Here is a 13983-nt window from a genome sequence, read left to right on the forward strand (position 1 = left end):
GAATCCGTCTTTCGTCTCAATCGCTGTATAAACCTCCTACATCATAAAACATTTAAAATTCAAAACAATGGCTCGTGCATACTTTGATCACTCTATAAAACTGAAATGATGCCATAGCAATAGCAAAAACAGCATGAATCGTAGCGGAAGGACGTACATACGATACTCTCGTTCTTGTCCTCGTAAAACCCGTCGTTCTAATGGAAAGATCGCAACGGGAAAAGAGTCAATCGCGACTATCATAACATCGAGACACCCGGAGCATAGATTTGATGATTGCGATATCTTATTTTACTGTGTTCTTAAACCAATCGATTATTGTCATAGTTATTATTTGTATTATTACGATCTCAATGTTTAAATAACAGTAACCTTAAAACTTAAAATAGCTTGGAGCACATTTTAACATGAAATTAAATAAAACAAACGAGCATAATGGTCCGCCATCGCTGTTAACGTTACAGCTGTTAAACATACTAGTATATCTTTTGTATTAAAGGAACAAGGAGTAAATCAATTTATCAATATATTGTGTATACTATTCCAATCTCGGTCACCAAAAATTGTAGCGAAAACATTATTAAAAATTAAGTTATTTTTAAAAGAGCACAGTCTGGTATTTTTAAAATAGTTACAGTTAATCACTTATTCCAGTATCATATAATCTAGAGACGCGGTAGCGTCTCGGCGCCAAGTACATGAAAAATTATCCGAGACTGTGTATGTATGGCGTTAGAGCTACCACGTATTTTTTACAGGAGAGATGGTCCATTCCAACCTAACGTGACATTTCTTTCATGAATATCTCAACACCCCTGTAATATTTTCTAAATTTAAAGGCATTTTTCTGATGCAAACCGCATATAAGCTTTGGAATAAAACCAAAATCAATAAAATCGGTCCACGTACAACTGAGATATCGTAATATCATGTCATGAATGTGTCAAAAACAGTATTTTTCGTATGATTTTCCCGTCGTCAACCCTTAGCTAATAGGGGCTAAGCAAAAGCCGAGTGTCGTTCGTCGACTTTCGGAATCATTCGGTTCGGCATGGCTCGTCGGCCATCAAGCGTCGAGAGTCGAAACAGATGTCATCATTCATAACCTGCCAAGTGTCAAAAGTTTTTACACTATTGTATTATTAATTATATTTATATCAGCAAAATGTTTTCAATTTAGACTTTGTATTTAGGGTTTAATAACAAATTGCAGCCAGTGTTGTACAGTGTTGATCGATCTTGATTACAAGGTAAGTTGTCAAAATCTGAATTGCCAGATACCTTTATTCATACAGAAAACTGTTTTTAATATAGATCCATACCACCAAAGTGTTTTGAATTTAGACTTTTTATGTAGAGCTTATAGAAATAGAGTCATTTTCTCATTTCATCATTAACATTAAAATTTCTTGCAACAAGAAAAAAAATTGCAGGTATATATAATTGATTATAAATTGAACGAATAAGTGTTTATAATTAATAGATTATATGAAATATATATATATATATAATATAATATATATATATTTCATATATATATTCGCTTTTGTTATCCCCTCTCCCTTTATTTTACTCTATCCAATTAAAAAAAAACAAATAATAATTTAAACGTCTTATGTAGAGTTTACAGAAATATCAATTTTATTTTTATAAATTTAAAATAGATTCTATATAATAAATGATTTACAAAAAGAAGTGAGATCCTATAGAAAACTTTAAAAAAGTAAAAAAATTACCCCAAGTATATGAAAAAGTGGAGGACTCAAGGAGTTATCATTGAAAAATAGAAGATCCCCATACAAATACTACAAGAAAGTAGAAAAAGATGTGAAATCGAAATGAGCTGCCAGATGCTTTGCCTAGATTTCCGCGGTCTGGTAGTCAAATGCTTGGCGTGGTCAGGCAAGGTCAAGGTGTCGCTGAATAAGAATTATTTTATAACGCAAAATAATGAAAGTATACTCATATTGTCAGAGTTTTAAACAGACAAATTTCTGAAAGCTAAAAATAGACTCTTTCGATAATTTTATATTTTTTAAAAATTCTTCATATATTTGCCTATAGTTTATGGTAATTATTTCAACTCTTAAATTCACAGTTTTACGGTGCACATCCCATTAGGTGTAATCCCATCCAAGGTTATCGCGCTTACGACGTACTATTCGTGATGTATGTTTATTAGATCTTTTGCAGATACATATAATTCAAGTAAAATTGGTAGATTTGTTTTTACACAAATGATATACTGTTTTGGATAAACTATTTTTACATTTGGCGTAGGTAGAGTATAGAACCGCTCGAACACCAATAACAATTCTAGTATATTCTAGCTTTTGCTATGAAAATAGACGTACGTATGCGGTTCCTTGTGTAGCGAGGAAATAGAAATTTTATGATATTGAATTTCTATCCATGTTTCCTTATCTGCTACAAACAAATAATCTTTCCTGTTTGTATAAAAGATTTGAAAGTGATAGGGAATCGTATAATAATTTAGACCTTAGTAAATTAAACAATTGCAAGAGTATACAATAGCCGAGCAAATAATTTTGTTAACGTAAAGAACCCAAGAGTTGTACGTGACATTAAGAGATCAGGGAAATAGGTTTTCCGCTTTAGGTATAGAATTAGCTTAAGTGCTGTGAACGAGTTAATCGAGATCATAATCGAAAGGTATATCCGCTGATACTGTCATAATGCGCGCGTGGCATAATTCTTTGTTACTGTGTTATGCTGTGACAGAGTTTACGCATATTTGATTTAATACATATAGTTTTTTATGAAAAGTTAAATTACAAATTGATATTACATAGCAAGGAAAGGACGCGACGCGAAGCGCATATGCAAGGTGATGCATTAAACAAAAACACAACGCATCGCCAAAAAGGAGCAATGCTACCAACGTATTGTAACGTAGGGAGATCCTATTGTCAGTAACAATTGGCTCCTCCCAACTTCTTCTTGTTAATGATCTACTTTTTGTAGTTTCAACTATAGAAACACGAGTTTATGCTTGTAAAATAACCGCTCTTATTTGTCTAAAAATTTTGTTGTAATAGTGAAAAGTGATTTTGGCAACGACAGTGTGGGATGAAACCAGCCTTGTGATTGCTTCATATGTCTATACTGGCATTAAACAGGCTAATGCTAACTGTTATATGCTAAACTTCTTTATTTCTAGAAACATCTGTAAAATTAGAACTGGAATCAATGTCGACTATAAACGTTAATAGTGTACTTAACAAATTTACTGCAACATAAGATAGTTGATTTCATTAGTAGGTCATACAAAGAGCAACTAAATGATCATTTCCTCGATCACGTATTATGGCAGTGGCCTCTAACCGATCGACATATGCAAAATCTGATGATATGTTAAGCTAGGTAAGGATAGAAATTGCCTTTGTCTGCAGACTTCTTTATAACTAAACATTAGATTGCTAGTATAATAGATCCGTCCAACTGTTAAATTTAATACTGCTTAATTTTGAACACGTACAATTTAAACAATACATTGCAGTAAGCTTAACTCTACGTGGTTTTTAAAACCCTTAGATGTATATATACTTATTACCTGTGAAACAAAATATTCATTTTCATTAATAAACATGAATAACAACATATGTACTCTTCTTTTCCCTTCTTTTCGTGTATCATCCTTTAGATTCATTAGATTATACCCATTTAATTCCTGAAAAGTAGGATCAAAGTATTTCATCAATGACAGTTTTTATGAACAATAATTATCACTTTTATTCAGCTTTCGTCTATAAAAAATAAAAGAACCATCAATTTCATTGGATTTCTTATTTATGAATAAATAATCCTACGCGAGACAATGATCTATTTAATACCATTAAATACAAAATATTGTGAAGAAAACCCACGTGAACCCACGAAAATCTCGATAACGTTTTTCGTATCTATTCTTGATTCATCATTTTAGTAGTAACGTAAAAAAGGCTTAAGTTGGAAATCACGAAACTATTAGGAGGTTGCATTGAAAGCCGCTATTTCTACGTGTTTTTTGAGCATTTATTTGAATAGTAAAGTATATAAAAGTATCAATCGAAATGTTTGCCCTCAAAAGCTACTACATTTTCCCACTTTTCTGGCAAAAGTTGAATTCCGCGACGAAAGAACGGTTCATCTTTCGAGCTTATCCATTCAGCAACCCAATTTCCAACTTCTTCGTAATTACGGAAATGTGTGACTTCCAAACCATGTTGCATTGATCTGAACAAATGATAGAATAGGTTGGGTGAGGGAGAATCTCCCATTCGAACTCCATCAGTGTTTCTTTTACAGTTCTAGCAGCATGAGTCCGAGGATTGTCATGAAGAAGGATCACTTTTCGGCGATTTAATGCAAGTGATGGTCGTTTTTCTATCAAATTGTCGTGTAAATGCTTCAATTGTTGGCAATAACGTTCGGCAGTGACTGTTTCATGTGATTTTAACAACTCATAATATACGACGGCTCTCACTGTCTACAGTATTCCCAGTAAAATCCACGTATACATAAACAGCGGCTTTCAATGCAACCTCCTAATATTTAAATTATATTATATAGATGATGTCAAAACGTAAACACGGCCTTGTAAAAGACGGTTTTAATTTATGTCAGGAAGATATAAAGTAAATTCAACTTTTGAAGAAGGGTTGATAACACTGGATTAAACGATCACTTAATAAAAACTGGCGGGCGAAAGTTAATTTCCCGCGTTACATTCGACGCGTCGCGTCGCAGCGTCTTTCATGGTGAGTTTCGAGTTGCAGAAACGCAGACGCGAGATCCGCGGAACTTTCGGTTATATCCAAGGGAATTTACTGCCTCATTTGTCGGGCCGACCATTCATCGCACGTTTTATTCGACGGTTAAGGCTGAGAGGTGTCTGGCGATCGCGTCTCTCCAAGAGCGAGAGAAACAGAGAGCCCCTTAATAAGCGAACTTCCTGGAACGCGATGAAAAATATGTTTTTGCAGGCACGCACGATACGTGTCACGATTTTATTATACCTGCCACTTCCGACGCAGCCACGTATGACGGAAACCGTGGAAAAGAGCTAAAGAGCTGGTCGTGCATCTTGGAATAATTGCGTGTTCCAATGATAATGCTGAGTGCCATTTCTTCGAATTAATTTCTCCAGGTACGTACCGAAAGGTGTAGATAATATCAATGAGTAATTTATCGAGTAGTCTTAAACGATCTTCTGGTTATATTTCGAATCATCGAAACCAAATAAAGCTCATTTCAATATGTTTATTAGCGTTAGCAATTCTTCCCTGTGTAGGACAATTGTCTTTTTGTTAGTAGCTGGGCATGGCTGAGTGATCGAACAATAATTTTTTAATATTCATAAATTGGCTGCATTTGACGATATCTTTAAGCTTTAAAGGATAATATAATGTTATTTTTTACATATATAATCGCTATTTCTAAACACATTTTAGAATTTGTATTAACATTACCATTTCTTTCTTGTGAAGGGAAACAGTCTGTGTAGCAGTGTAACAGTCAGTCGGAACTGAAGTTATTTCTTGAGTTACGTGATTCAGATAATAAAATGCAAATAAACGTGTTAGTAAATAAAAACAACGATATTTGGGGGTAAATCCCGAGGAAAAAAGACCTTGCGCTCAAAATGCTCGTAAAATATATTTTAAATTAAAAAATACATGCATGCATGTGAGTGTGTAAATTGTGTGTTCATGTATGTGTGCCAGAATGATTGCGTATTGCGTAATCATTCTACGGATCATGGATGATTGCTATAATTCGGATTACGACGTTGACTCGTCATCGGCAATACCGTTTAACGGTAACCTTTATAATTTAGATAATTTTATGTTATGCGTTATTATTTTGTGCTAATTGCGTACCTTTAATGTAGCAAGGTTGCAAATACAATGGAGACGATGCGTCGTGGATGCTTTCCATACAATTGAATGAGACTCGGTTTCTTTCTGCAAATTTCATGTAAAACCTCATTTTTTTGTCTAACGCCGACAACGCATCGTGGTCAGCGGCGTTAATTACTTCAGACACGTATTTGTCTGAGAAGTTTGTCAACGGCCGAACTAGCCGCGCGAGATTCAAACACTTGGATCTGTTTCGATCCAACAGGCAGTAATCGATCATGTTTCAGTGATCTGACAGTGATTTTTATATAATGCTTCAGTATTGTTATCAAGTCGTCATAAGAAATAAATCCGATCAGCAGGACTGTTTGATTATCGAGACTACCATATTATGTTTCCATATATGTATAGTGACGGATAAAAGTAATTGGCATAATGACAAACATTGGTAAATTAAACAGTGTAGAAGTCTCTACGAAGAATGAGACACAGTGACTCGAAACCTATGATCTTCAGTCGAGCGCTTTAACTACATGACCAATTCCGTACCCTACATTTCGTGTTCTCGTTTGACTTGTTACTGTTGTGTATAAAAGACGCGGTTAGCCAATAGCCAATTTTTAATTTGCATACTGACAGTTTGTTCTCGATTCACATTTTACTTAATAATAATTGTTTAGGTATATTGTTTAAATAATTACAATAAATTTTACCTTTCTTCTACAATCTCTGGCTATCGAATGAGGACCACGTATGAAAATTTCATTTTTATGCCTATTCAAGTGGCCTAACAGTATGGCATATATGGGAAATTGTCTTAGATCGTTCAAATTATTACTAAATACGTTGATAATGATGTATACATAACAATTGATTTGTTACTATCCTGGTAATAATCAAATTGTGTGGGTGACGAACGTTTATAAAAAATTTCTGGAGCCCTCTTAAAAGAAAAGTTTATGAATCTCCAACCACCACATGTCACAATTGAAAGCAAAAATTACAGACAATTGGGAAAATGATGGAGATATAAAGCATATGATCAAACAATGTATACGGAGCATGCCGGAAAGGATACAAGCTGTTATTAAAGCAAAGGGTGGAAATACAAGATATTAACAATATTATGTACAGTCGTAGTGTATTATGTTAGTAGTTAATAAATTATATCGGTACAATTTCAACAAGCCTTTTCATTTTGCGGAAAACGTGAAAAATGCTTAAAATTCGTAGTGGTCCTGATTCGGTGGCCAGGGACTGAATACATCAACTCATTTACTAAATAACTTTCCCACTTTTTTCTCATCATGCAACAAACATATAATATACATCTTACTGTTTGTTCCTCTTCTTTGCTTTTATTTGTAATATTTATATCTCCTATTACTCTTAATCCATGGATTAAACAAATTATATTATTTTATTGCTGAGAACGTATTCGTTTTTCATTTTTTATTGTAAAAATGGTAAGTCGAGTTACGGATTAAAATTTTTAGATACATTATATACTTGTCTGTTCAAATAACGTGTCTATCCAAATAACAGGTTCTTGACATGTTTTACACATTAATTTAATCTTACATCTTAACTTGTTTATGCTGTTGAAAGTTAATTGCAGCACAAAGTTGTTGAAGTCACAAACGTCCATAAATATAGCATTTATGCGAATAACAGGGATTGAATAGTGAAATATATACTTTATTCAAGTACCATATAATAAAATTGAGTATTTTAACATTAAATTTTATTTAAATAATATGGACAGGAATATATTTATAAAACGTTCATTCTCCTTCGGAAAGAATTATTTGTTACTTTTCAATCTTCTATTCTGGCTAAAGATATATTAATTATATTATTACTTGAATCATTTGTTTCAATTCCATTTCTTGGAATAGATCAGAATCGTACAGTGAATATTTCCATCCGGTCGTTAAACGTGCACGGACAACGTTGCAATTTGCTCTTGTTCTACGCGACAGGATGTACAACTCCACACACTTTTACAATTACCGTTTAAATACTCGCATCGACCATAATTATACGACTTATCACGTGATAAATCGTTACATATGTGGGCCCTATAAGTCACATTATCCTTAAGCGTTTTAAAAAGCACTTTCTCAACCATATGAGGGGAATGTTTCCCAAGCGATGAATACTAAAGCGTAATTAAATAGTCATTACTTCGAAGACGGAAGGGTGCACAGGTTCAGCTTGCGTACATAAATTCCTTATGCAATAAGCTGTTCAATAATACAAATTTCTTGGAATTCGATCGATTCGCGAAGGTAGCTAAGAAAATTAGTGAGCATTACGAATAATTAAACTACTCGTAATTCTTTTAAATATCTATACAACAGTAAATTAACACATGTACTGTAATTTGTACATAAATAAACGCTCTTTTGATATGTAAAGAATTTGGTGGACTATATTTATGAAAAAAGGTTTCGAATTTTATATTTTTTCTTATATTTTTAGCCAGGTTATTATTTTGAAGAGACCCTTCAGAAAATCAAAATTAATTTAGTTTACCGATAATTAATAGAACAATATACAATTAGTATATAATAAATTTCAGACTTCCATGGTAAATTGTAAAGTTTGATTACTGTGCACAATTATTGGTAGTCGGATCACTGTTAGGCGTTTTTGTTACATTCTTATGATGAAAATACTCTTTATTTTCGAATGTGCAACATTTTTAATTTCATTCTTGCACGGTTATGAACAAATTTTGCCATAGACAAGAATTTTAAACATACCACGTGTTTAACCATTTCCAAAGCTGAAAAGTAACGACTAGGGAATTAAAAAGACTCGAAAATTGGAATGGTAAAAATGGTGTAATAGAAAATGGAAGGTTTGATAATTAAGAATTATTTTATTCGTTTCAATAACCTTCATCTGCAAACATTGCACTTAAATAGGAATTTATTTTACTCTGCAAACGGTATAATATGAACTTTACTTTTATTGAAACAAATTTATTTATACGACAGATTATACATACTATACGCAATGTACGTTATATACGAGAAACATGGCCATGGGAACAGTGCATCTACGTTTTATTCCGGCAGCCATACAGACAATGAGCAAGGCGAGCACTCGTTCAAGTTCGGTTAGATACGAAAGAAATAGAAACAAACAAGAATATCCAGCAAAAGTTTCTTTCGTAATTCGCACTCAATTATTTTGTGCGGTAGTGTTTATATAAATAGACAATCTAATTTCTTAGATGTTGATGTTGTAACAGTAATGGAGCAAAATGAATCGTAGAGAATTCAATAATGTAACATTAGACATAAAATATTGTGTATGTATTACTTATTAATAAAACGAAAGAAACTTTTAGGACAACCTAATACATACATACGTCTATTTTAAAGTCCATTTTTGAGTTTAGAAAAACGTGGTTAGATCTTGAATCAATAAATTATCACTCCACAGACACTTCTTAGTAAATTGTATATATTAATTGAAGAGAATTGAGATTATAATGTGTATAAGAAATGAAAAATATATAACTATGAAAGAATATATTAGCAATTTAAGGAAATAAGTTTTATATATGTTGCACGTGGCACATACAAAAACAACGAAACAGGAAGAGGAAGTGTTATATTTTTCTTTCAGTAGATAAACTACAGGTGACAGCCTAGCATGCCCCTGAACTGTAATATAAGACGCGTAATTCAATAGCAAACGTAATTATACGTTACGCACTTATAATGTACAATGAAAATGATTGGTATGATTATTGCCGTGCCAACTTTTACATTCTATGTTTTATCAAACAGAATAGTATTTTAAGTATACACCTGCGCTGAATTTTTCAGCATTGTTACTCATATTGTTTTACATATTAGGTAGACTGGAAAGTAATGTCGTTTCTGCGAATCTCAATACTTACTTATCATTCATCAACATATTGTTTTTTATCGATCTGGCATTGAAAATTTGCACAGTAGACAGCAAAAAGCTGTTGATAACAAGGGTGATTACATAATTCATTAAAAATACATAGAAATTTATTAAGAATGTGTTTGAATTTAATGTAAAAGAAATGTCATTACTTTTTGGTTCCCCTAATATTAAGACAATTATAAATCGGAAGAAATTGGTAACGATGAAAAAAAGAGTGCAATGCTTAACTTTTAACCCAGAAGTAACCCGTGCTTTATCGTTTGTCGCGTTGTACGAAAAATCGCGTCATATGAAAACATTAATCGGAATATCGGTGCATGTTATAGGAATTCGCGTTATACAGGAGTCTGGTGCACATTTTTCACCGAATCGATTTCCATCTGAGCCCATGATTGCAACGCTATCCCAAACTGCGTCGCAATAAAAGCCAAACAATATTCGCAGCCGGCCTTCTATCACTCGAACAACCCTCAAAAGCAAATACACGTCCGAAAGCAGCAACGGAAAAAAGAGAAAAGAGTTTCCAGCGTCCCGCCGGTAAATTTCCCAACCCACACCTAGCGCGTCCGCAACTGGCTGCGCGTAATCGTAAAAAACCGTGGCGTATCGGGCAACTATATACGTCGATATAAAAATCGAGCTGTCAGGTGCGTGCACGTCCAGTGGATTTGTTAAGGTGCAGCAGGTTCATAAATGGCTGCCCCGCCTCATCCGCTGACCTGTCGTCTGTGCAAAGACCGGCCGGAAGCGGTCGATTTGGCCTCTTTTAACAAAATGTTTGCTCTGACCTCGCTGCCGCATATAATATCACGACCACGTGAGCGCATCGAGCACGAACATTAAGCGCAATTATGCGAGGAATAGGCACTAACGCGACTACGGCTCTCGTTAAGCCGCGTCCAAAGCCTCTTAAGGGCCTTGACGACGAGTACTGGTTCCTCTATGAGGGCACGCGCAAGCAGGTGTCATGAAGTGGAACGGTATGTACCACGCGAACTTGATTCAATCGATTGTACTCGTAAACAAACTTGCTTGTTACCGAATCGTATCGATCATTTACAACTACACCGAGTAGCTACAGTAATCTTAAAATTCGGACACTATTCAAATTTTAGTTTTTCAGTTTATAACTTTATCTTTAATGAAAGTAATATATACATATTACATATATACATTATAATATGTACATATTACATATATACATTATAATATATACATTACTAGACTGCGGATGTTTATGCAAATGCATATTTTTATAGAATATGTATGTGTACAGTGTACGTTCGCTCTTACATTAAAATTACTATTATTTACGATCACAATATCTTTTAGAATGAAAAAATGTACCACATTAAAAAGTGATACAGGATATTTTAATGTTAAAATCGATTTACAGATAAAAATTCTTTTGGCTTATGTATATTTGGTTCGAGGAGAAAAAATCCATTTAAAATTCGTCAGTAAAAAAATTGAATTCCATTTTTTTTCCATAAGAATATAAAAAATCATAAATAATATTACATAAAATTTCGTTAAAAAGATTCCGAATGAAACAAAAACGATTGCAGTTGATTGCAGTTATTGTTCCTGTTTCTAAGAGCAGTAATAGGATCGCTATAGGTTAATTTTATTTTCGCAAAACAAAGACATGTTCTATCATTGATTATTTACAAAGTACTACTAAAACTTTTGTTTCTCCCCGAAACAAAGAGAAAGAACCCATTTTACACGTTAACCGAGAGTCTTACTTGTACCTTGACCACGTTTCCAGGAATCTGTCCCGTTGTAGCACAGGTGGAATTATTGTCCCAGTCCGTCGGCGTCGGCGAAGATGTTAATTAAGATATGCAGCGTGAAAGTGAAGCGTGGCCCGCTGTCCAAATACGTTTGTTACTCATCGTATTTCCTCGAACGCGGACGAGCGAAATCACCTGTGACAGCAGGAGTCCCGTAGGGAAACACGGGTAGCCACGTGCACTCCTCCGCAGGAGGAGTATCGCTGACACCAGCTGTACCGTAAGCTATGCGTACAGCACCGTTTATCAACGATATTCAAGGTGGAAATTAGCAGCTCGAGCCGAAAAAACCGCGGTTAGGGGCGCGTGCCCCCCGAGAAACGCTGGGGCGCAGGTGATGCGCGCTAGCCCGCGGGGGTGTTAAATGAGATGCCGCGCAGGAATAAGGGGTCGGTCAGGTGCAGGAATATGAATTAGAGAATTCGATTTGCGCGCAAGCATGTGCACACATGAGTTTTATCGCGCCACGGGGAACAGCTGCTTATCCGAGGCCGCGGAACGCTATTCGAGTTACTTTATCGCCGCGCTTTGGGCAGAAATAGCGAGCCGGGGCCCACCGGAAGTGGAATTTTAATTCGCTGATCGTGTAAAGGAGCTGAGCTGCGAGTTGCCCGTCCGGTGATACCTGGGAGGTGGTTTTTTTCTCTCGACATTTTTTTTTACAAGTCCCGTGGGTTCGTTTCCTTTGCGGTTGCGTTGATTGCGATCGGGGTTTCTTTCAATTGGCTGTATGAAAATGGAACGGGTGTGCAATCAGAACAGCGACAGCCAGCAGTCTGCGACAGAAACGAGATTACCTCCTAAATATTTTTCGAGTGACTAATGAAAATTGAATTATTTGGAAAAATTTTTAATTAGCGTGTACATGAGCACTAGCTAACAATTGAGTATCTTCCAAGGGCGGCTTTGACTCATTTTCAATGAAACCCTAACCCACAAATCGCCCGTTGAAGACTGATAATGTTAGATAATCATCTCTGAAAAAGAACCTGTAAAAAAAGTTCCAATGGCAATCCTTGAGTCCACGATACTAATTTATACAGCGTATGGTGCGAAAGTGAATACAATGGGTAGCAAAAAAATATGTTTTTTATGGGAGATGTCGCATCAGCTTTGATAGTAGCCATTAGCAACTACTGTTACATATAGCGATACAGTATTTTAAAGTTAATTTTTGAGGTTAGAAAAACATGTTTGTGTTGAGATTCGTATACGTATGTGATATATGTATAGATTTATTAATACGTAGATCACCGAGTGTGGCGCTGTATGACACCTCGATACACCTGTCGATCTAGCTCTCGTATTCTTACGCGGTTAATCGTTCACGTATCTCTTCTTCTAGATGTATAATAAAGATTACTAATTATTACAACTCTATTCATTTTTTTCCCATAAACCTAACAGTTTGGATCTTGAATCAATAAATTGTCACTCCACAGACATTAATTAAAGGGAAATGAAATTAAAATGTCTATAAGAAATGAAAAATATGTAACTATGAAAGAATATATGAGCAACTTAAAGAAATAAGTTTTATATATATTGCATGTGGCACACACAAGGAAAACGAAACAAGAATAGAAAGTATTACATATTCTGTCAGTAGGTGGCAGCCTAGCATTTCGCTCATCTGTAATGTAATAAAGTGCTTAATTTAATACAGTATTTGTTTATATACAGATATATACAGATTATATATACATACAATATTAGAATATTTAAAGAGCGGTTGGCCATTTTTGGCGATTAGATTATCGTAGATTATTCTGGAATTCTCTAATACTTATCCTCGTAATTAAAATTGGACTTCCATTTTGTAGAAGAAGAACCACATTTATTTAATGTAAACAAAATATTGCTTCTTACTTCAATTAATTTAGAGGGAGTGCTTGTTGACCAATTAAGGATCAAGAAGGATAAAGGATCAAGAAGAAAGATAAGGACCGTCTTCGTCTCGGAGTAAGGAGCAGTGCAAAAGTTTTCGGTTTTTTGAAAAAAAAGCGGGTAAAAAGATGACAAATCACAAAATGTCTTGATAACGGGACTAACTTGGCGTCATGCTCTACTAGATGCAAGAGGTTTCATCCGGATTGGTCAAATCATCTACGCGTAATCGGTGAACAGATATTAAGAAAAAAAACATACATGTCGAATTGAGCAACCTCCTCCTTTTCGAAGTCGGTTAATAAATTAAATAAGTCAGTATTAATTTTGATGCCATGTTTATAAATAGTACTTCAAAACGCCTTATTAGCTATTACAAATGCTATCTACTTATATAAATATAATTATAATGTGTACATTAATTATGATTTTTTATAATGCAAAGTGCAAACGTTAATTGTTTCTGAAGGTTCAATTAACTACTTGGTACATCTAAGCCTTCGAAT

General features: G+C 34.5%; 1 long non-coding RNA gene across 1 annotated transcript in view; it reads left to right on the plus strand.

Annotated features, from left to right (window-relative positions):
* The first annotated feature begins 1094 nt into the window (after positions 1 to 1094).
* LOC128888686 (uncharacterized) overlaps positions 1095 to 13983 on the plus strand; it is a 193317-nt gene continuing 180428 nt past the window's right edge. The window contains exon 1 of the long non-coding RNA XR_008460318.1: positions 1095 to 1250. This is a non-coding gene — a long non-coding RNA (uncharacterized LOC128888686). The remainder of the gene's footprint in view (positions 1251 to 13983) is intronic.

This window comes from Hylaeus anthracinus, unplaced genomic scaffold (assembly GCF_026225885.1).
Source record: "Hylaeus anthracinus isolate JK02 unplaced genomic scaffold, UHH_iyHylAnth1.0_haploid 11994, whole genome shotgun sequence".
Taxonomy (NCBI): domain Eukaryota; kingdom Metazoa; phylum Arthropoda; class Insecta; order Hymenoptera; family Colletidae; genus Hylaeus; species Hylaeus anthracinus.